General features: G+C 38.8%; 1 protein-coding gene across 4 annotated transcripts in view; it reads left to right on the forward strand.

The window, feature by feature from the left end:
- Nucleotides 1-22,091, forward strand: part of AMMECR1 (AMMECR nuclear protein 1) — a 94,077-nt gene that overhangs the window by 33,226 nt on the left and 38,760 nt on the right. The gene's annotated exons all lie outside the window — the stretch shown is intronic.

A 22,091-nucleotide genomic window follows, 5' to 3' on the forward strand; every position in this document is an offset into this window, starting at 1 on the left:
AAATTTAAGGGGGCTGGAGATGCCAGAAATTTCTTGGAAGAGGCCATTGCAGAGAGACCAGTAATGTTCAGATGGTTCCACTGGTAAGACCTCTCCTTGTTTTTAAGTGATTGGATTAGTCAAACAAAGAGTGAATCTTACATAAAAACACTGAACGGCTGTTGGACCTCTGAGTGTTTCTGGGGCTTTGCAGGTTCTGTCCAAATTCTTTGTATCCAAGTTATTACAGGAGGCAAGTGAGACTTAAGGATGAATCACTGCAGTGGTGTTTGGAAGGGTTGTGTTTTGTTCCTGGCCATGTGATAATGGTGGACAAACCTGAATGAGGTCTTCAATCACTCCACCTTGTGTTCTTAATGTATAATATAAGGCACCTCAACCTACTTTTCTTTGTCAAGTTAGTATAGAGAGAAATTGGCTGTTGTTGCAATTGTTCTTTCCCTTGACTGGATTATTCTGCCAAGAAGCTCTCCAGACTCAGCTCAGGATATTTTTGTCTAAATTGGCAACTTGGAGGCATACACTTTTTTTTCCCTTTTTTTTCCCTTCTTTTCCTTTTTTTAAACTGTAATCTACTATATATGAAATGAATCACAGTAGTATTTGTGTTAGCCTAACTCCTTTAAAGGCTATTGTTGCTTCTCAGATAAGTCACAGAATTTGCAATGATTTTTTTTCAGAATAGTTTTTTCATTTGGGATTCTCATAGTCACAGTATCCTCCTTCATGGTTTAGAGTACTGTTCAGTGAATTCTTTCCCTGCAAATATCTCAGACAGTTTTAAGTCTGCTAATACAAGTGGAAGACAAGACCTTCCAAAAATCATACTGCATCTTGTCTTCTGTTCAAGTTGCATGAACACCATTGTGTGACGGACATTTTGAAACTGTGAAGAAGGAAGGTATGGTTACACATTCCATGCCCTGCTAGAGCCAGCAAGTTATGGTTATGTAGAGAGACAAGATCTCTTGATTTTCCTGAATGTTGGAAGTGGAGATGAGCAGAAAGAAAAGGTAGGGTCACAAGAAAGTACAAGCGGTGCCTGTATAATGATACTTCCCTAAATATTTTTCTAGTCTTCAGGAACTAGTAGTTTGGGACATCTGGAGACAGAAGTGATGTCTTTCACCAGTAATTCTCCCTAACACCCCACCCACCCAAGTAGCAATGAGTAGATTATAAATGAAGTTTCATGGAGGTGAAGTTGGAGGGAAGATGAGAATGTTTTGCAGGAATAGCTGAAGTACTTCAGGGGCTATACTGTTAGAAATGGAATGAAAATCAGTATTTTTAGAACAATGTCATGTACTTCAGGAGTACATAAAAACTGATTCTGTAAGTTAGGAGTTTTTCCTCTCCTTAATGGTTTTCTGGTATTACCAGTTGACTGTCAGATTGCCTAGCTTTTATTATGCTGTAGATATACATAGCATAAAAACTGATTCTGTAAGTTAGGATTTTTTCCTCTTAATGGTTTTCTGGTATTACCAGTTGACTGTCAGATTGCTTAGCTTTTATTATGCTGTAGATATACATATATATTTAAAGGGCAAGGGCTATTTTAAAGAGTTATTATAAGTAAGAATAGAAAGAGTAATTGTAAGTAAGAATAGAAAAGTATTAAATACGGTTTTAAAAGGGAGTGGCTGAGACCTTACTTGTAAAAGTTTATGGTTCTGCTGCTCTCAGGAGAAAGACATCTTGTGTTTGCAAAGCAGGGCAGCCAGAGTGCTTGAAAGTGTGAAATCAGCTTGCAAAGGAAGATGAGAAGGGCTGGGCTGCTTTAGAGGATCAGAACAATGACTAAAAGGTACAAAATTTGATTGAGGAGGGGTGTGTATGTATATGTGTGTATACATACTGGTCTGTCTCTGTGTGTGTATATATATATATGCACACACATATATATCTTTGTGTGTACATATGCATGTTTGTATAGGAAGAGAAAGACAAAGGGACACAAATTAACTCTTTAAACCAAATGCCAGTACTGTTAGATGAACAAAACTATATTAAAAAGCCATTAATTCATTTTAGATTTAGAGTGTAAGGGTTCCACTTTCTGGAGTAATGTGGCATTATTGTAACCACTAATAGGATTAGGGAGGGGAAGGAATCCAAATAGCTGAGATAGATCTTGATTACTTTGATAAGACATACGTGACACATTGCCTTTGGTAGTTAACTTACTAGATTTGATAGTTTAAAAGGTCCCTCTGAGTTCACTGGAGTGGACTTGGGCTTTAGGCCATGAGTGTGGCATTTTACCTTCTCGTGGGTCCCCCATGGAAGGGGATGGAGAGATGGCATTAATTCTGGTACTTTTTTGTTCCTGCTTTGGTAATATGTTCTAGATTGAGAAATCTTCTGGTGATGAAGTTCTCAGTAATTTTGCCATTGAAATCTCAAGTTACCAAGATAACATGATGAAGCTTGTTTTCTCGATATCATCTTATTGTCTTTATTACTTACCTGAAAATGCCTTTCCTGTTTTTTTTAATTGACTCTGGTGATCATTGCCAAGTTGTTCATGTCCTACTGTGCAGCCATGATAGTTAGTAATGATCTACTGATACTCCTGACATGAGGTTAAGTGCTGTCACCATTGAATTCTGTATCTGAATATGGGGATAAGTCAGTTTTAAACTGTGACACTGATGCTTTTCTTGTATAAGATTGGTTTTGGAGAATAGTGATGATAGATGAAGTTTGTTTAATCTCTGAGGACTGTTAGGTGAACTGTCTTTAGGGAGCTTCTGATAGAACTTGTTTTTGATCAGATTACTTGTTTCACTGTCAGTTCAGAGATGCCCAGGATGGTGCTCTCTGACCTGGATGGGTCTAGCAGCATTACTAACTAACTTAATAGGGATTGTTCTCTAATTGTTTTGCTTTGACAGAGAAACTTTTACCTTTCTTTCCAGCCTGCTTTTGTTTTGAGTAAGATTTATGATTTTCTTGAGGTGGAAATGAATAGAAGCAAACATTGGTCAATAACAGAGCTCTGTGGAGGTAATGAATTTGGAGAATGTTATGTGCATAAATAATTTTTCACTAAATTGGAACTGAACTATAACTCTGCTGTTGTTCATGTTGAACAGGGAGTGGGGTATTGATTTTCTGAACACAGTATCTTTTGCTCTTAATAAGAGTGATTGCCAAAATAGAACTCAAGGAAAGGATTCAAATGGCAAAGTATATGTTGAGCAGTAATGCTTTTTGGAGTAGTGATACTGCAGACTTTACTGCTTGACTTCAGCCACCTAATAAAATGGATTTTTATTTGCACACAATTTCATGGCAGCAAAGAAGTGGAGCAGTGTAGGTTCACCATTTCTGTGAAAGGGAATAATAGGGAACTGAGCAGACAGGTTCACCCTGGGGTGTCAGGGAAAGTTGTAGCTTCCATGTTTATGTTGGAATGTCAGAAGACTTCAAGTTGATAATTTTGAAATTGTGGCATGTGAAGGACTTCTAAAGCAAAGCTGCGATTTGGTGGGTTGTTTGTGTGGCTTTTTTCATTTGTTTTAAACCAAGACAACAGACCAATGAAGTGATACAGTAGGTGATCATTGCTTCTAGAGCTGGTAACATGGTTGTTTATCAGTGGTTTTACATGGTCATCCTGCTGTTGCCCCTCATCTCAGTTTAGGTTTCCCCCATCATCTGAAGTATGCCCACTGCTACTTGTGTTTTAGGCTTGGATGCAGTTGAGCGAGTGGCAGCCTCTGTGAAGCTAAAACTGGAAATGATGATCAGAGGAAGACTTCACCCCAGGAGCTGGAACATGGCACCACCTCATGTGTGATCTGGCACAGAGCTGAGTGCTCTTCATCAGGTGGATGCTGTGCAGTGGCTGTATCTGAGCAAACTCCAGTGTGTAAATCCATGCTTTAGTTTTCAGTGAGCCTTGCTGATCACAGTGTAGCTCCACCTTTCCCAGGTTACCAAAAGAAAAATTGGTGCCAACTTCCAGCTCCCAGGTTGGGGGTTGCAGCCTGAGGTCAGGAAGCAAGATGCCACAATAGTGGAATTATTCTGCCTTGGAAGAGGTGAAAATAGGAGATTTAGCACCTTGAAGTATTGCAGTGAGAAATCAAAAAAGGAGCAGTTTGAACCTCTCTGGTTTTCAAGGGATTTGTAGTGTTTTTCATAGACCTTTAAAAGCTATCCAGCCTTACCTGTGTTGATTTAAAAAAAAAAATAGGCAGTAGGATGGTTAAAATAGTGTCCTTTAAAAGCTATCCAGCCTTACCTGTGTTGATTTAAAAAAAAAAATAGGCAGTAGGATGGTTAAATGTTTAGGTTTTTTGGAGTAAAGATAAATCTTCAGTGATTTGACCTTTAGAAACTTCATTGATTAGCCAATGTACAGATTTAATAACAAAAAAATAATACTCATCTTTAGATCAATGATTTGCTCTGCAGCTGTTTTATTTTAGCTAGTTCCTAGAATGATTGAATCATGGTTGTATGGAATCTGCTCATAGGTAGTGAGTTGGTTTGGGGCTTTTTGGTAGTATACCAAATAACCTGTTTTTAACAAAGGTAGAAAATTTATATTAAATTAAACACTACATATTTTTGTGGCATAGTTGTAGGATAAAGTATTTTCAGAGAACTCCCGGTACTAATTTTGAAAGTCTATATATATATACACTTTGCTGGTGTGCAGTGTAGTTGTATTTTGTGTTAGCTTTAGAAATGTGTCATTTTCAAGGTTAGTTTTGAAGATGTCATTAGCTCTTTGCTTTCAAAAAATGCCTAGTGAACAAAACCAAAACATGAACATAGATTTTGATGCGTCAAAATTAAAATGCACTCTGGTTGATTCTCAGAGTTTTCAGTCTGATAGGATGATTTTGAAAATTCAGCTTTGACATTTAAAAGGATCTCATGGAAGGTTTCTCTATATAGTTATGAGAGACTGTTTGCATCTCACGTGGTGTTTGAGAGAGTGTTTAATTTTAGAAAGAAGTGTTTAAGCTTTGTTGTGGAAATATTGTAGTGTCTTTGAGATTAATTCTGGGTCTTTCAGAATTTTCTTTTTCTTTAGTCTTGTTAGTGTTGAATAGGTGACTACCTCATACATGTATTTGTGTCCTGCAAGTCACTTTAATGACATTATAGAACTGGAGTGCAGTTTCCCAATCTGACTTCACTCACATACCAAGACTGCTGCAGGCATAATTAATGCTCTGACTATAGTTTGCTGGTTTGGGGAAGTAATGTGAGTTAAATGCAGCCTTTGGATGAGACTCCATGTCCGGGGCAAACAAAACATCCTCATACATGTGCCCCACACCCTCCCTTGAACTACTTGCATTGATCAGTGCATGCTGGCTGTGCTGTTTCTGCTTGATAAGTCAGCAGCAGATACTCTGCTGCTTTTTGTTAGGTTATTTTTTTGCTGAGTTTTGAGACTCTTTTTTGCTGAGTCTTCTAGCATGCTAAATGCCAGAGCTGGCTTTAGGGATAGGATCTTCCCGTGTGGTCTGGGGAAAGATGGGACCCTTACAACCAGCCAGTATTAATTTTAGGCTGACAAGAACTGTGGCTCAAGTTGTTTTCACCTGGATTGTCTTCTGCTCTGAGAATGTAAATGCTCTCCTGGTTGACACTGTAAGCCCGCTGCTGTACCCAGTAGTGCTAAATATTACAGTGAAGGGAATTTTTTTTTTTTTGGTGGACTCATTTCAATGACTTTTTCCAGCTTTTGGCACATTGAGCAGGTAGGTTGGTGCCTGCAAGTACATCCAGAAGCTGTGGAAGAAAAAGTAATCACATAACAGATTTCCTTTTGTGATTCTGCTGTTAACAGCATTGCCAGTTGTTTGCCCTACATCTAATTCCCCAGTCATCAGAACAAAGCTTACAGGCTAGAATATAAGACTAAACAGGGATTTATTTTTTTTTACCCCCTTGTTGCGTTCAGCTGGGTACATCATACTGCTTTTATGTACGTAGTTGCTGTACATTGCAATGTGCAGCAGACCTTTAGATTGTGATTTTAAGATAGTGAAGGAGCCTGCAATATGTAACAGAACAATGTGCAGGTTGTCACAAAGTCTTGAGCCCATTTTAGGTGGCTGAGAATTACATTTACAAGTTTGTTTGTTTTTTTTTTCAAAATAGTCCTAATGGATTGTTTCCATAAGTCTGTCTGGTGTTCAGCCCAATTACTCAGTAGATCCAACAGCTGGGTGCTCTTATTCAGAGGGATGTATAAGTTGGCACCAGTGTGGGGGAGAAATATTGTGGCCTTGGTAGGATTTTCTCTGAGAGAAGCTGTGTGTACTCTTTCCAGCAGACTGGTTGTCTGTGCTCAGTGATCTGATCTGCTGCTACTTTGCAGGGATGGAAATTGTGTTTGATTTTCTGCAGTGTCAGTCCCTTCAGAGTCTTTAGTGTGCTCTGGAATTACTCTGGAAACCTGTTGCCCAGCAGTTCCTCAGTGTCAGGTTTGGAACTGTCCTGTGCTGGCCCCAGTGAACTATGTCTGACTTGTCTGTTCAGCTAAATGCTTCCCCTGTACTTAATTCAGATTTACCTCATCCCTCTGACCTATATACTATGAAGCTAGGTGTGAATGTCTCCCCACTTGCTTCACTGGTAAATACTGGGAATAATGTTAAACTGAGCTTCTCTACACTGGTGTTGTCAATCCTCCATCCTTTTCTCATTTTGGTCTGCAGAAGACTCCACTGGTTTTTCTAATTGGTTTCCTGCTTTTGGTGTAGTTAAGTAACTTTGCAAGGTGCTACCCAAACATGTTAAGTTCTATTTCCTGTTTACTTTTGACCTACCATGTATATTCTAATCTCTTCTGTTCTCTTTCAGCAAGCTTCTGGTTTTAAAAGCTGACTTCTCAGATTTGCTTCCTAATTTCCCCATTTAATCGTGCAGTATGTAGGCTTTTATTGCAGGGGCTGATGTATTCCTTTGACTGCTTTTGTTTTGCTCCTTACTTGAGGTCCTAAAAGCAGAATTTTGTCTGCTTTTTTTTGTAATTTTTTCCCCTCTCTTCAGGGTTGTGTGGTTTTGGGTTGGTTTGTTTATTTGGGTTGTTTTTGAGGGGAAACAGGTTTGAGAGGATTGCTAATTACTTTTTTTTTAACACTGTTCCCTTAACGTTAATTATCCATGTGCCAATAGTTTTTTGTCTCACTGTATTCAGCTGTGATGTTGAAATATAGTTGCATTGCAGGCACAGTTACATAGCAGCATTCTTATCCTTTAACTAAGTCTTGGGTACCACTAAAAACTAAGCCAAAAATTGGGGCTTTTCATGTAGGTCCTAGCACTAATTTTCAAGGTAGAAATCATTATTTGGGGGGTAAAAAACAGCTGCATGCCCTTCTGATGAGTCACAGGTTTCACTTTACATCAGGAAATTTCAGTTGCCCATTGTTAATACCTTTCTTAAAGTTGAAACTCTGTAACCTTCCTGAACTGGTAGTGTAGTTGATCATGCATCTTTATTATTTGATTGTGTGACTTCTAGCCCAAGGAGTTAATTGGACTTCTCCTCTCCTGTAACACTTTATGCCATTAAATGTTTATATAGCCTTCACAGACAGTGCCATTCCCCACCTGCCTGTTTGTGGCTCCTGTTTGAATTGCTGAGTAAGCTGGCAGGCTCTCAGCATTATCCTGTTTTGCTTTGTCCTTCCACCAGATCTTGGAAATCCTTGTTACTTTGAGGGTGTCAGGTGAGGCCAAGTATTTGGGCTTCCCATGTGTTACTTATGAAATTTCTAGCAGTAGTGTAGAAGTGTTTGTAAGTTCCAAAACTCTTATTAGCATGCCGGTCTGGCTGACTCTGGCATGACTAATGCGTGTGCTTAACAAGTTCTTCCTGTTCCCATCATGCCTGAATCCTTGCTGTCCGTATCACTGACTTCCTTTCTCAGCCTCTCATGTGGATCTGGCAGCACTTAAGAAAGTAAACCCATGGCAATCCTGAGTGTAATGCTTCTGTCCATCAACCCGAGCTTACTTTCCAGAGAATCCATCCTGTGATTCCATACACTGCTGTTACTGGTATGGATTCAGTGGACTACTAGGTTGTTTGGGTGGGATTTTTTTTGTTTTGTTGGTTTTTTGCTGAATCACCTGATCAGTGTAGAAGTCCAGTGAGTTTGCTGCCTTTCCATCTCTGGCTGATGTGCCAGCCAGTTGTCAGATGTCACAAATGCAGCAAGCTGTGTGTTGAGTAAAGTCATCTGATAACCACACCTGCTTCTTCCCAGTCCTAAGTCTGTCTACTCCAAGAAGGATTCCTATGTCAACAGGAAACAGAGTGGATTGTTCCAGAGATTAACTCTGATCCATCCTAGGTCCACATGAATGCTAGAGATGGCAAATGACAGGATTAAGTGTGGAAGAGAAAACAAGCAGGCAACACAAGAGCCTTTTTCAGTGCTATTGCTTGTTATCTGTTACAAAGCTTCAGTGAGGTTCATATGAGGTAGTAGGCTTTTTTAAACTTTTTAGATTTGTTCCCTCATCATGAAAGCATATCCCTAAAATTGTCTTCAAATAGGAAAAAAAATATTTTTGGGAAGAAAAATTGCAGACAGCATCTCTGTACTTCTGTGGACTTGTGTTTGGTCAAAAGCTGTGAAAGAACTGATCCCCAGTGAGGATCTGCTTTATTAGTGACCCAGGGACTACCAGTGGAAGATTCTGCTAGAAGAATGTACCAACAGGGAAAGCCTGTAAAGATGCTTCTGTACCCTCCAGTAATTTTCTTTACTGGAGCTGGTGTCTTTGTGTTTATGGGTTGTCTGATTGTATGGCTGGTGATATAATGTAGTAACCAGTACACTCACTCAGAAAATGGTGCTCTGTTGTCTTGGATGTCTGAAAGTAACTAAATCATACATATTGCCTGCTTAAAATTGTAGCCTCAGTACTGGCTCTGTGTATGACTGCATCTTTGTGTCACTAACTGCAGTGTGTTCTCTTCCAAAGGGCTCAGTGACCAGTCACCTGGCTTACTGCTAACACACCTCTCTGTTGCCTGAGTGCTAAGTGTGTTCTTTTTCAAGGTTAGCGTGGTTATGTTTACCTCATGACCAGTTTTGTTCTGCCTTGTGTGTTGCATAATCTGCTAAAGCAATGTGTCTGAAAGCTCCTCTGCTTTTTCCAGCAGTGTAGTCTGTCCTCATGAAAGTAATTACTTCTCTTTAATAATCTTACTTCTATTTCCTGTTGTTTAAGCTGTACTGCATGTGTTTCTTCTTGTGAGATGCAAATGTAAGTAGTCATCTCGTTGCCCTTTTTTACTGTGCCTTTTGCCTCTCCTCTTTTTGAGCTGACATCCCTGTGCATGCCTCCCCACAGTGAAACAGAGGAGAGAAACACACTTGGTCTAGGCTAAACTGGCAAAAAGGAGAGAGATATTTTTAACCAGATCAGTTCTCCTGTCACACGTGTTCACTGCAGAGCAAGAGAGTGTATGGCTGTCTGGGGATGGGAGGTTACAGCAAGTCTGTGTTTATTTAAGCAACAGCTCTGGACTTCACTGTTACTCACACCCTTGATGCAGTCATTAGTGATTGGAGGGGTGGGAAGACAACGAGAGATCATCCAGTGCATCTGAAAGCATGATACCCTGTGTTCTGTACCTGTGCTGACTGAGAGATGGCTGTCTTCCTTAAAAGCATCCAGTTTGCATAGACTTTCAAACCAGGGAGAACTCTGGGATTTTGAATCATCTTTGTCCATCTTAAAAGTGCTGTCTTTTGTTACATCTTTATCAAAAATATTAATTCCATTTGGCTCTAATTCCAGCCCTGTATTTAGACTATCTTAGAAGTATCATCTCATTGCTTAAATTACATGGCTAAGTTCTATACAAACAGTGCAATCTAGAATGCATGGATTCAATGGTAATTTATTCCAGCTGTTGAGTTAGTGCAGTCTGAATTAGAGGGAAAACTCAGATTCTTCTGAGGCTTGTTTTTCTGCTCCTCATGCCTTATTGTGAGCTTCTTGAAACCACTTCCAAAATAACTGAATGTTTACTAAATTTTCAAAGTTAAACGTTTTGAAAATAAATTCTAAAAACCTGAAAGTAAATGCAAAGGTATCTTCTTGTTTGCTTCCTCGTGTTTCAAGTCTCTTGCAAGCTACTGTTGTGCAGTGGACCTTTAAAATATGTAATTTAAAATGAGAAGGAACAATGATTTTTAAAGGAATAATTTTCAATGTTTGGCTGAACTGTAGTCTCTCCTGTCAGCTGACACCTTGGCATATAAGTTTTGTAATATATTATTGCTATAAAAAATCCTGTGTAGTTTCAATTTTTCCCTTCGGTTTCTTTAAATATTTCTCAATCCTTTGAACCAAGTTCCACTTAAGCAGAAAACTCCTGTGTGTTAATTTTTCACAGGCTTGGCAAATTCTAAGTTATTGGCATAAATTGTTTGTTCATCTGTTTATGTTGTGCCCTTAGGTGCTTCTGTCTCAGCATGCATCATGCATTTGGCAACTAACAGAAAGCATTTTAAAGGTCCAAATGGATGCCTTTATGACTATACCTAGTGTCTTGTTTGTATAAAGTGTCTGAACTTAATTAAGAAAGTTATTTTCCAGAACAAATTGCATACATTGCATTGTCTGCTTCTACTCACTGATCTAATATTTTGAATGAAGAGTGTGTCTCACAGTTAGCTGAAATTTGTTAAAACATGAGTTATAATTCATCTGTAGCAGGAGAAGCCCAGATATACCTCTAATAAAATTTTGTGTGACCTTTTATTAACTGTAACTCCCGATTTTCCTTTGATGGCTTGAGTAACTGCTTCAAGTAATACTTCAGCAGAACAAAAAAAAAAGTTTATGAAACTCTGCCAGTGGTCACTGACAATTTGGGTAAAACTGGCAAGTCTAATCAGAGTGAAGAATTCAGTATCTTCACTGGCAATGAGAACAGACTCTTTTAAGGTAGTCTGTGTACACTCTGAAGGTAGGAGTAATTTGTTAAGGTGCTGTCTGAACTCTATGCAAAACAATGTTCACTGGTTCCTGGTTTGTAGTAAATATGCAGCAACTACTTGTGAGCATGGAATTGTTTTCCCTCTTAAAAGAATGGAAATAATGCTGTGGCACAAAGCTTCCAGACTTTTAGTGCTTGGAGAATGCTTTTTCTCTATCAAATTTCAAAACTAATTTTGTGCCTGCATCATTCTGATAGTGATAGAAGGGGAAACATTATATCAGTGCCTCAAAACTGATGTTTGCTGCATTCTTGCTTGTGACTTCTATGGAAATAGAATAGCTCCAGCTCCTATATTTTTTACCAGATTTCTTTAGCACTGTCTTCTGGTGTTTTATGGGGTAGAAATCCTGGGGATCTTACAGAGCTTTCTAAAACATGTTACATGTGGTGTTCTTAAACCACATGTGGGTTTGGATACATCAGTGGAAATTTAGGAAACTTTTCTGCTGAATCCTTTCAAAGCATTAATTGCGAAAAAGTTACTATTGAAAGGAAAATATTTCATTGGAAATATTTTGTCTCAATTCCAGTCTGCACCTAGAGTGTTCACAAACTATACCTGAGATCTTTGATGGTCCTGAAATTGCTTCAGCTTTAACTTGCAAAGCATCCAATTATGTTATTAGCCTTACTATTCTCCCCCTTTAAAATGCTTTTCTTTGACATGACTGTCTCTAATTTGGGACTATTTGGTCCTTCTGGAGAGGGGACTCCATAGTGTTGCTTGGGATAAGTAGTGCCAGTCCTTGATAAGTTGAAGACTTGTTAGTTTGCTAATGGGTACATGTGTTTGAGCTCATTTTTAGATATGACAGCTGCTTGTGGTTTGAAGTTGCCCACTTTCTTTGAAACTTGGGTGGGGAGGTGACTTTGGTGGAACCTATCTACCTTGAAAAACTTCAAATGTAGCCAGACTTTCTTGATAAGTATTTTCCTGGTGCTTCTATTAAGAGCTACCTACGGGAACATGAAATAGTGTCATGTTGTCTGAGGAATGAGAGAGGTGGAAATACCAGCTTTGCTTTGTGAATAGTTTTCCTTAACAAACCAGTAGTTTCAATGTATAATCTGAAGTTTGATTTGATTAAAAGAAGTATAATGGATGACTACTAATAAAGGTATCAAGGAAACAAAAGTGTATTTCAATATATTTAAAAATGTCCCATAGAAAGTCATAATCAGGTGGGTGCAGATTCTGAAGTAATAACTTTAATGATTTATAATGTCACTGAATTGATTTATTAACTTCATAAAGTCTGATTTTTCTGCTCTGGTTCATAATTGTGCAATTGAGGAAAAAGAATTGCTTAAGTAGGTCAGAGCATAAATGTGAAGAGTTCTATAATGTGTATATATATTGTTACATAATTTTATTAAATATTGCAAATTGTGGTGCCTTAATAACCTGGAATGTGGTGACACTTGTTCTTGGGTGCTTTTGACAGTAGAGCAGAATTTTATCAGGACTTACAGTCCTTACCCTGGATGTGTTTAATAAGCATGTGTACTGTCTGGAAAGATTAGGCATTACTTTGGTAAGAGAAGTTCCAAGGAACCTGAAAGTCTGCATTTCAAAATTCAAACCCCACTTTCTCATAGCCTTTTGCTGATTTTTTTGGGGAACATGCTGAATGCTCCAGATGTTTCAATCAAAATGAAGGTTCCAGAATTTATGAAGCAAATCGAGACTTATTTAATGAGGGTTGAGGACTTTCTCCATGACTTGTATTGGGCATGTGGAGTGCAATAACTTGAGTGTTACATTATTTCTTCTCCCCCCCTTTAAAACTGGTTGCAAAGGGAGATTTAAGTATGAAAAAGATGGAGGGAGGACAGAAGTGGAAGAGGAAATGAAAGGAGTTGGGGGAAGGGAAAGAAAGCCTAAAAACACATGGAATACAGAATTGAGCACAATGAGCAGAAGAATGATTTTTGAAATGTAAAGAGTTCAGAGTATGATGGAGGCAGGAGTACACATTTATTCTGTAATATCTTGTCACGTCTCAAATTGTGTGAGGGTGATAGTGTTCGTCAGAGGAGCGTTAATGGCTTTGTTACAAAACAATGTACAGTTCAGCAATTCCTGATCTAGTGTTAATAAGATCCAGAATCATCTAGGCCAAGTGCAGAGCCATCCTATCTGCTCCCCCACATATGGCGCTGTGCAGCTCAGATAAACAGGCTGGCCTGGAAATAGTCAGAAGATGTCTGTCTTCAAGCTGCATTGCTCCAGACCTGTGCCGAGAGACTTGTAGGCACCTTTAATGAAAAGAATATTTATGGAACAATAAGCCTTTTAAAAAGACAAAGCTGATTAATGACTGTCTTTTAATTTTTTGCTGTTGACGTCTAGATGGTTGTTACATGGTTGGTTTTGAGGAGCAGGTTTCTGTGTGTTTATCCTGCTGGTCAGGACTTGGATAGGATTAGCAGAAGTTTACAAAATCGAAGGTTAAACCTGGCTAGTCAGAGGTAAATATGGAAAAGCAAGGGATCATGGTGTGCATGATCACAGAAAGTACCGTGAAAATGGCCTGGTGAGGAGCCTTGGCATCACAAGTGCTGTGACGTAAAGAGGCTGTAACCCTTTTTCCCTTTCTGGTAGCTCTAGTCTACATTGTTGGCTTCTGTTATTTAAAACTAAGAGAAGTGTTCTACTTGACATTCAGAGGAAGGTGAAAAACTCTTCTGTATCCCCACAGCTCATTCCCTTCTGTAGTCTTTTGAGGAGCATTGAATTTTCAATTCTATTCTTTCTTGCTTTTTGATTCCTCCTGTCTCTACTCATGTCCTCCCCTCCCTGTTTTGTGTGGGTGCCGGCTTCATGCCACTGTTCTTCATCATTGCAAAGAGTATTTTCAATTTGAAATGACTAATGGTTTCCCTGCTGCATGGATGATTCTGACAAGGAATAGTAAACATAAAGGCTGTGGTAACATTAATGTTGCTAAGATCAGCAGCCAAGGAGCTGGAATAACCTTGTGATACTGCATTGGCTAATACTTGGGTCATACTTGGAAAGCTTTCTTCACAGCTGTATGGGTTAGAAATATTTCTAAGGCTTGATTTATTTTTTTTTTAATATAAAATACTCTTCTCAGTTAAACAACATAGCCATATCTATATGTGTATATGTTCTGGCCTAACTGCAGAGGATCTCTGTTGGATATTTATTTTAACTTGATCTTAATTTCTTGGAGATACAAATGGTTTTAGTGACTAAAGTACAGCCCTGGGCTTTGATGCTTTGAAGATACTCAATTCTAGATTACTTCAGTTAATGGTTTAGCATCTTTCCAGTTGTATAAACCTGATACCAGCTGATTGAGGTATAAAACAGCTTGATGATCTTGGAGGTTGTGGCTGACAAGAGCTGTGGTTGGAACATTAAGTGCTGTAATTTGAAGCAGTCTGAGTTGATGAACTGGTGTTTCTTCTTGGTTAGTGTGTGCATACTCAGCTGTGTGACACATCAGTCCCTTGTACAAACACAGTTTATTCCCAGTTGAAGTTACCATGTTGGAAATTCCAGGAAGATAAACAATCCATTTTAGAGGACAATTCAAGTGTCTTACCTTAAAACAAGTTATGTAGGCCTAAAGATTCATCAGTAACTCTGAGCAATGAAGTGAGTAATTAATTCACCTGTAAGGAAGATGCCATCCTGAGGAATTTCCAAGTGTGCTGTGACCTGTAGGACTGCAGAGCTTAAGTGACTGTACTGCCCTGAGAAATATTGCTGTGGAGAATATCATGATTTTGAAGGTTGTTTCTTGAAAGTGTGGTCTGAGGATCTGTAGATGTTCAAACTTTTTTTAGCAATGCTTAATAAGTTATGCATGACCACCCTGTGTAATTTCTGAGGCACTCTGGGTTTTGTTACATGTAAGTATGTATTTTAGCAAAGTGAACAGCAAACTTAGGAACATATGTCATAAAAACTCAATTTGTTTCATGAACTTGAGGGGTTGTCTTCTGAGAGTTAAAGGGAGAGGGTGCAAAATAACGACTTTTTCATTTGTTTTGATGTTTTATTGGTCATGTCTGACTGAGCATTCAGTCTGAGCATACCTAAAATTTCTTGTCGTCCCCCTATAAATTGTCGCTTGTACCCTCTCTCACCTGGCAGTCTGCCCGTGTTGCCTGAGCTCGTGGAATAGAGTGTACAAGAATAGCAGCTCTGATGCTGCAGCTGAAGGAGCAGACACATATTCTAGCTGTATTTGTGAATTTATGTCCTTTTTTGTCCGTTTTTAATGTGACCTTAATCAAGGTGTTGTAGGTTCACTTTAGAAAACGACCTACGAGGCAGCAGTCCTTTTATTTTTAACCCTGATTATACTCTTGTTTAAACTAGATATTCTTAAAATAGTAGCTGCTTTCTGACCTTCCTTAAGATTAGCTGCTTAGATAAGCAGAACTTGCTAACAAATTCACACCTAGCAGCTCAGGTTTGAGGCTGATCTCTCTAGGGCACACAGTCATTTCAGGAAAATCACCAAATATACTAAGTGGTTTACATGCCTAAAGAAATCAATCTCTAAATGTTGATTTCTGAAATACAGTAGTTGGAAGAGTTGCTCATTTAGTCCTGAGAATGACTGAAAGAATATGCTATACCCTCAGAAGTAATTAATAACCTTTTCAGTAGTTCTATAGAATTTTAAATTCAGAAATTGCAGTTCTGCCTTCTGAAGCCAGTAGGTGTGATTGTCTTTGGATCACCATGCACTGGCAGTAATGAACCTTCTTCATTGACTACATGTGCTGAAGGAGTAGTGCAATGCAGACTGTTTTTAAGAAGCTCAGCATGTTTCACACATGGAAGAAAAATGTTATCATGGAATACATTTCCTTTCGTTTGGGAACTCTGTGCTTGATGTGCTCCAGTCTTTGTGGATTTTGCTGGAAAAGAATTTGCTGTTCTGAAAAGTTGAGGTTTCTTACGTATATGTGATTTGACACAGGCAGGGGAATGGATTTAAGACTTTACTCAGTAGCTAATTCTTTTTTTGATTGTGTAAAACTAGTCAAGCAAATTGTGCTGTTAACAGCTAGTGTCAAAATACGTGTTAAGTGTCACTGTAGTGAAAAAAACCAAACTTTTTGTTTGCAGCTAGTCCAAAAGGCTCTTTGGAGCCTTTCAGAACAGGAAGAATATAATATATGGACTTCTCTAAATTTCCACTTTAGAATGTTTTTTGGACTTGAGATGTAGAAACTGGTTTCTGGTAGGGATTCGGAAAAAGTTGAAGAGCACCTTGTACCTTAAGAAAGCTATTCAGTCTTCTGTTCCTTGAAGCAAAAATTATGTTTTCTGATCATTGAAATATGGTTAATATTGCATATCGCTCTACTCAATAATGCTACATAGAAGGAAATATACAGAAGTATAATATAAATATGGGTTTTTCAGATTACTATGGGATTTGTAATGACAGTTCCCTCCCACAGTTTTACACACAGTTTCATGTGTGAATTGTCCCTTTGTTCTCTTACCTTGCATCATACAAAATTAGAAAAGGAGTCTGCCATGAACATAAGGAGGCCATTTGATCTTTCTCTCTTGTTAAAGGATGGAATCAACAATTTCCTTGTCTTTCTCTTCTCATAAATAGGAGAGGGGGGGGTTTCCCTTTATACTCATTTATATTCATGCATCGCAAATTGATTGTCTTACTTGTGCCTCTTCTTGTGCTTTGCTGTTTTTCTGTCTTCTTCAATTTTTCCTAATAGATGTGTTGCTGTGATTGTCAGTTTTTTTTTTTTTGTCAGATTGTCAGATTGTCAGTCTTTATGCACTTGAGCCTTTTTCCTTTGAGGAAGGAGCTTTGGGCTCCTATGAGAAGCTACTGAACTTCTTCCTTTTGTTGCTTCTCTCAGCTTCTGGAAAACTGTATGTATTCATTGTCTGTATGTACCAAATTCTGTCGTTATAAATGTGGATGGAAGGCTGTTGCTTTCTCTCTCATTCTCCTTTGGAGATTCATGAACTCCTGTCTTGACTTTCTTGTATCTTAGCAGACTTTTTCTGGAATATATCTGGTGAGCTAAAATGTCCTTGCCCCACATTGTGTGCTTGTATGATGATGACTGTTTGAGAGACAGCGGATGTTTTCATGGTTGTTGACCATCTCTGTAGTTTTATCCACCAAGTTTCCCTTTTCATCACAAGCCAGGTACTTCCAGCTCACCTCAGAGGTCTGTGCAGGTGCCCTTGATAAAGCTGTTGGGAGAGGTGTGCTGGCTCCTTCACTCCTGAGCTGTATTCTCTGATATCCAGTAATGAGAGCTCATGAAATTGTGGCAGCTGGAAGTGCCCCAGCCTGGAGAGTGCTGGAGTCGAGTGCCTCAGTTTCAGGAGGGAGGGAGGCAGCTCTCTGTGCTTCCAGGCAGGGCTGGCACTGCACCTGTACAGGAGGGGTTGCAGCAGATTGTTCCAGTGACAGACTCGAATTCCTTTTCCTCCAGATGCTTCTAGTTGGAAACAGTATTCTGTGAAGGTTTAGTGTTATTAGAACATGCAGCTTGATCACAAATAAGACAGAGCAAGCTTCATGTGAAAGAATATAATTCCTAAAATTTCTGGAATTCGGGGGCAATAGCTCATTCACTTGTGTGAAACAAAAAGGAAAAATGCTGGCAATGCCACTTGGCTTGTTCTGAGTGCTTCCTGGGAGTGTGAGAGCTTGGAGATCCTCAGAGCTGAAGTGGAAGCACTCTGGTCTTACAAAGGGATGAGTGTGCAGCTTTTGCAAGTGTCAGATCCTACAGCTCTGGGTGTCAAGTAACATGAGGGCTGTAGAGGCTTTCTTACCTTCTGTGGTTATAAAAGGTAGTGGTTAAAGAACTGTAATTAAAATGTCTATTTAAGTATCATTTTACCTTCCAGTTCATCAAGTTTAATCCTTTTCACTTCAAAGTCTTCCAAGTTTTTTATTACTTGGAAGTCTTCAAATGAAACAAACATTTCTCATTCATCTTTTATGAAAGTGAAGAAATATTCTTTATCTGTTACCCTTTCTTTCCCTTGTTCTTCTCACCTTCCCCTCCCTTTCTTTTTCTCCATATCCACAACAAGGAAGAGAAACTTTTTATACCGCTTGTACTAGGACAAGACCAATTTTTTCATGGTTCTTGGTTTCTCTCCCACACCCAAACTTAAAGGATCCCTTCAGTTTTTTGGTAAATAAGAGGCAGCTTGTATCTAGTGCTGCTTTATATTGAAAGAAGATATTTTTAACAGTGATTCTGCATGATGTCAGTGTAAGTTATTGGCATGATGACTCTTAACTGTGGTAGCTGACTGACTGCTAAAATAGCTTGCAGACTTCTGCTTTCAGTCTAAATATTTTCAGTAACATATAGCAACAGGTGAGTAATTGGTTTAGGCGACTTTGGCTGTGAAGCATTACCAATGCCCTAAGCACACTTCTTAAGCATGATGTATCAGAGACTGTTCCTGATACTTGCTTTCAGTGTTTAGATAGGTTTTTACATTATGGCCTCCATGGGGGCTGTTCCAGTTCTCCAGGAGCTGAGATTAATGTTCAGGTGAAGTATAGGGCTGGCCTGCTTTTTTCATTAATGAGAAGGCTATAATAGTAGCTGGAGTTTGACATGGGCAGCACTGGTTGGGTGACCCAAGCACCTGGACTTCAGCCACACATTTTCTGGCCTGCCTTTAAGGTCGCTGTTCAGGGTGTTGGATGTGGTTTAGAATCTGATGAGGAGACAGACTGTGTATGTATGCCCCTTTTGATGACTGCAGTTGCATATAAGGAATATCAGTCTAAACTCACTGTGTTGCAGTGGTCTCTTTAATTCAGTATTGCCACTGAAAAGAAAAAGCAGTATACATGATCAGTTGGTTTTCATGGGGTAGTGCCTGACAACCTCTATAGCAAATATGTGAAACAGTTCCTGCTGTTTAGATTAGAGCTGGGCAAGACTTTTTGATAAATACTAATTTATGCAATGTCTGGATGGTGAGTTTATAGTCTTCAGGTTGCTTGTGAACTTGCTGTGGTACCTGTAAATAGTTTTGGATAGAAATACTTTTTCAGTGTCTGGCTCTCAAACAAAAAAATCAAAATGTAGACCCTTAGGAAGGAAAATTATCATGTTTACAGGAGCTTCAGAGGATCTGGATTTGGTCTCTTCTGTTCCTTTATAGTTTGAAACATCTTCCACCACATTTCAGCTACTGATACTTGGTGGTGCTCTGAAAAACTCCTGTTAATACTGTCAGCAGCATGTTAGAGGTTCCTGGCACCACAACGAGAAGCTGAACAAATAAATTTCCGAGTCTGGTGGTTCAAGATAGCTCACTCCCAAGCCTGGAGCTGTTTTGCTTTTATATGAAATCCTTAACCGAGTAAGAGAACTGCTTAAGGCTGATTATTAGAGCACTTCCCAGGGAAGTGCAAAGTCTGGTTTTGTGAAAGTTTTTTTTTTAAACTAACAAACAACATCTGCAGCTTTCTGACTACATCAAGAGGGAACCAGACAGAAAGGTGAGAGCACTCCACCCAGTATGCTCTTTGATTCCTGTGGGATATGTGGCTTCAAACTTCTTTAGGCAAAAAGAAGACTGATCTCCAGGATGCCATGCATATCCTTGCTGTACATCACTGGGTAACAGGGAATCCAAGCATCTGCCATCTTTCCTGCTTCTTACTAAAGATTTTTAGATCTAACAATGTGTTGCTCAAAAAAGTGTTTTTATTTTAAGAAAAATAAGGTTACAGATGAATTATTTTTTTCAAGTTAAAAATGAACCGATTTACTTAGCTGCTTTTGACATCAATATCTGTAGAGTTTGGGACTTTAGCTTTAAATTTGCAGTTATGTCAGATAGCAAGTTTATTTCTGGGTTATTTGCTTTAGAACACAAGGAAAGAATTGCAGCCTTGAGGAAGATATGCTGGCAGCTGAAGCCAAGGATGCCAATAAAAAGCAAAATAACATCACTAGTAAGAAAAGTACTCTTTTCTCTCCATAGCTTGTCTAGCTTTTGTGAGCAGGTTTTCTATGGTCTTTGTTTAGTGTAAGAGTATAAATGCTCTCTGAAGATTTTGTATTAGGCTGTAAGAGTTAGTACTAAAAAGTAGCAGTTAGTGTTCCTGGTTCAGAGATGGAAGCATTGATTCAGGTGCAAGACCTTCCTCTGTAATTCTGTCTGCAGTTCCAAACATGGATGTTCAAGAAGGCAAATTTAAACTAGAAAAAAGTGTAGAGAAGAGATGTGATGGTCAGAATGGAAAGGTCCCCTTTGAGAGGAAACTGAATGAGCACATCCTACTCAGCTCAGCAAAGTGAAGTCTGAAGAGGCATGTGAATTATTTCTATAAATACTTTGGGGAATAATAACCAGGAAGGGAAAGAACTATTTAAACTAAAGGACAATGTTGGCACAAGAATAGATAGGTACAAGCTGGCTGGGAAAACATTTTGGCAGGAAATTGGAATGTTTCCAGAGGTTCTGAACTTCAGCAAGGTTTTGAGGCAAGCTTCAGATTTTTCATTTTGGGGATTTTGTCTCCATTATTTCTACTTCTGACTGAAGAACATGGATCATCTATGAACAGAATTATATAATTATTCCTTACAATAGCAGGAGCCCTGAAGGTCTCTTTTAGTCTTATGTCTTGAATTTTAAGAGTTAGAATTCTCTTGGGTCACTGACTGTTCTGAACCTGTGGTCCATATTATACCTTGAAGACATCTGTGATGGTAATTGGGTAATTCTGTTCAGTAGGCTTAGATTTCCTGTGTAGACATCCTTGTACCTTTAGTGGCTCCTGGGGAGCAATACAGAAGTTGAAAGGTTGGAAAAACATCTTTAGTCAGACTTTGCGTTGTATGTTAATAATGGCTGCCAGTGCTGGTTCATTTACCCAGCTTAGTTGGAACAGTATGTTTATACTCCTACTACCAGTAGTACAAAAATATATATATAACACTTTTACATTTTGTCTTGGTACTCACTGACAAGGACCTTCAAAGTGTGTGTAAATGTTTCAGTGCTATTTGGCATTCATTGAAGTTCTCTGGTCTTCTCTTGTCCTTTTAAAGTAGCAGTAATAATGCACCTTAGAAGGAATTCACTTTTGACAGGAAGATAAATATGTATATGTTTCTCTGAATTACAGCCCTTCACTAAGTGTATTATAATAAATCTCATAATCCAAAGATAAAGGTCAAGGGAATAATCCTAAAGTCCATTTTGAGTCTTACTCATGCTTTTCTCTGTTCAAGGGGAGAGGCTGGTTTCACTGCCATTACAGTCTAATAATTTTGTTGGTATGATTAAGGGTGACTGGGATACCTTTCTTGAAAATGTAGTGAAATGCCAGTTGTTGATCTGAATGGAAAATAATGCAATAACCCACATTATAATAAATGTTTGGTAATGGGCCCTTTTGGCTTTGTTTTTCAGTACTTACTAAACAACTTTTAAAAATGGGAGGGGGGGGTGGCAGTAAAAGAGAAATAAAAGGAAATCCAAAAGAAAACTATGACTTCAGCTTCCTCTTTTATTCATAGCCCTTGAAAGAAGGGAACTTGTCCAGCTCAGTCAAGTAAGGAGGAAGTTTCTGTACCAGCAGGTGATAACAGGTTTTAGCAAGTTAGGAGAGCACTGCATGCTGCTGTGTTAGTGCTGCAGACTGAGGGGTATCCTTTTCTGCCATCACAGGACAAGTATCTTGTGCCACACCAGACAAAGCTAATGGTGTGGAAGGAGAAGAGGGATGTGGGCTGTTCCTTGAGTGTCCCAAAGTGCACCCATCCCTATGTATGGACCCCCAGGACAGTCAGACCCATCTCTGCTACACTGTGCAGTGACTGATCTCATATAATACAATGCACTCTTCTCCATGTAATGCACTTTGATTTGTCACCTTTCTAGAAAAAGAGCAAATTTTACATGCTTTTCTTCTCAAAACATCCCTGTTCATCTCAGTATTAGAAATCTTTGTTAGGGTTGATATCCAGATGCCATGTGCACTCCCTTGAGAAATCCAAGTTAGTGCAGTTTTCTCTTGCTTGTGTACTGATTAATGCAATTCTCTAGAACTGC

The sequence above is a fragment of the Passer montanus genome, unplaced genomic scaffold (assembly GCF_014805655.1).
Source record: "Passer montanus isolate IOZ18808 unplaced genomic scaffold, ASM1480565v1 scaffold38, whole genome shotgun sequence".
In the NCBI taxonomy this organism is placed as follows: Eukaryota; Metazoa; Chordata; class Aves; order Passeriformes; family Passeridae; genus Passer; species Passer montanus.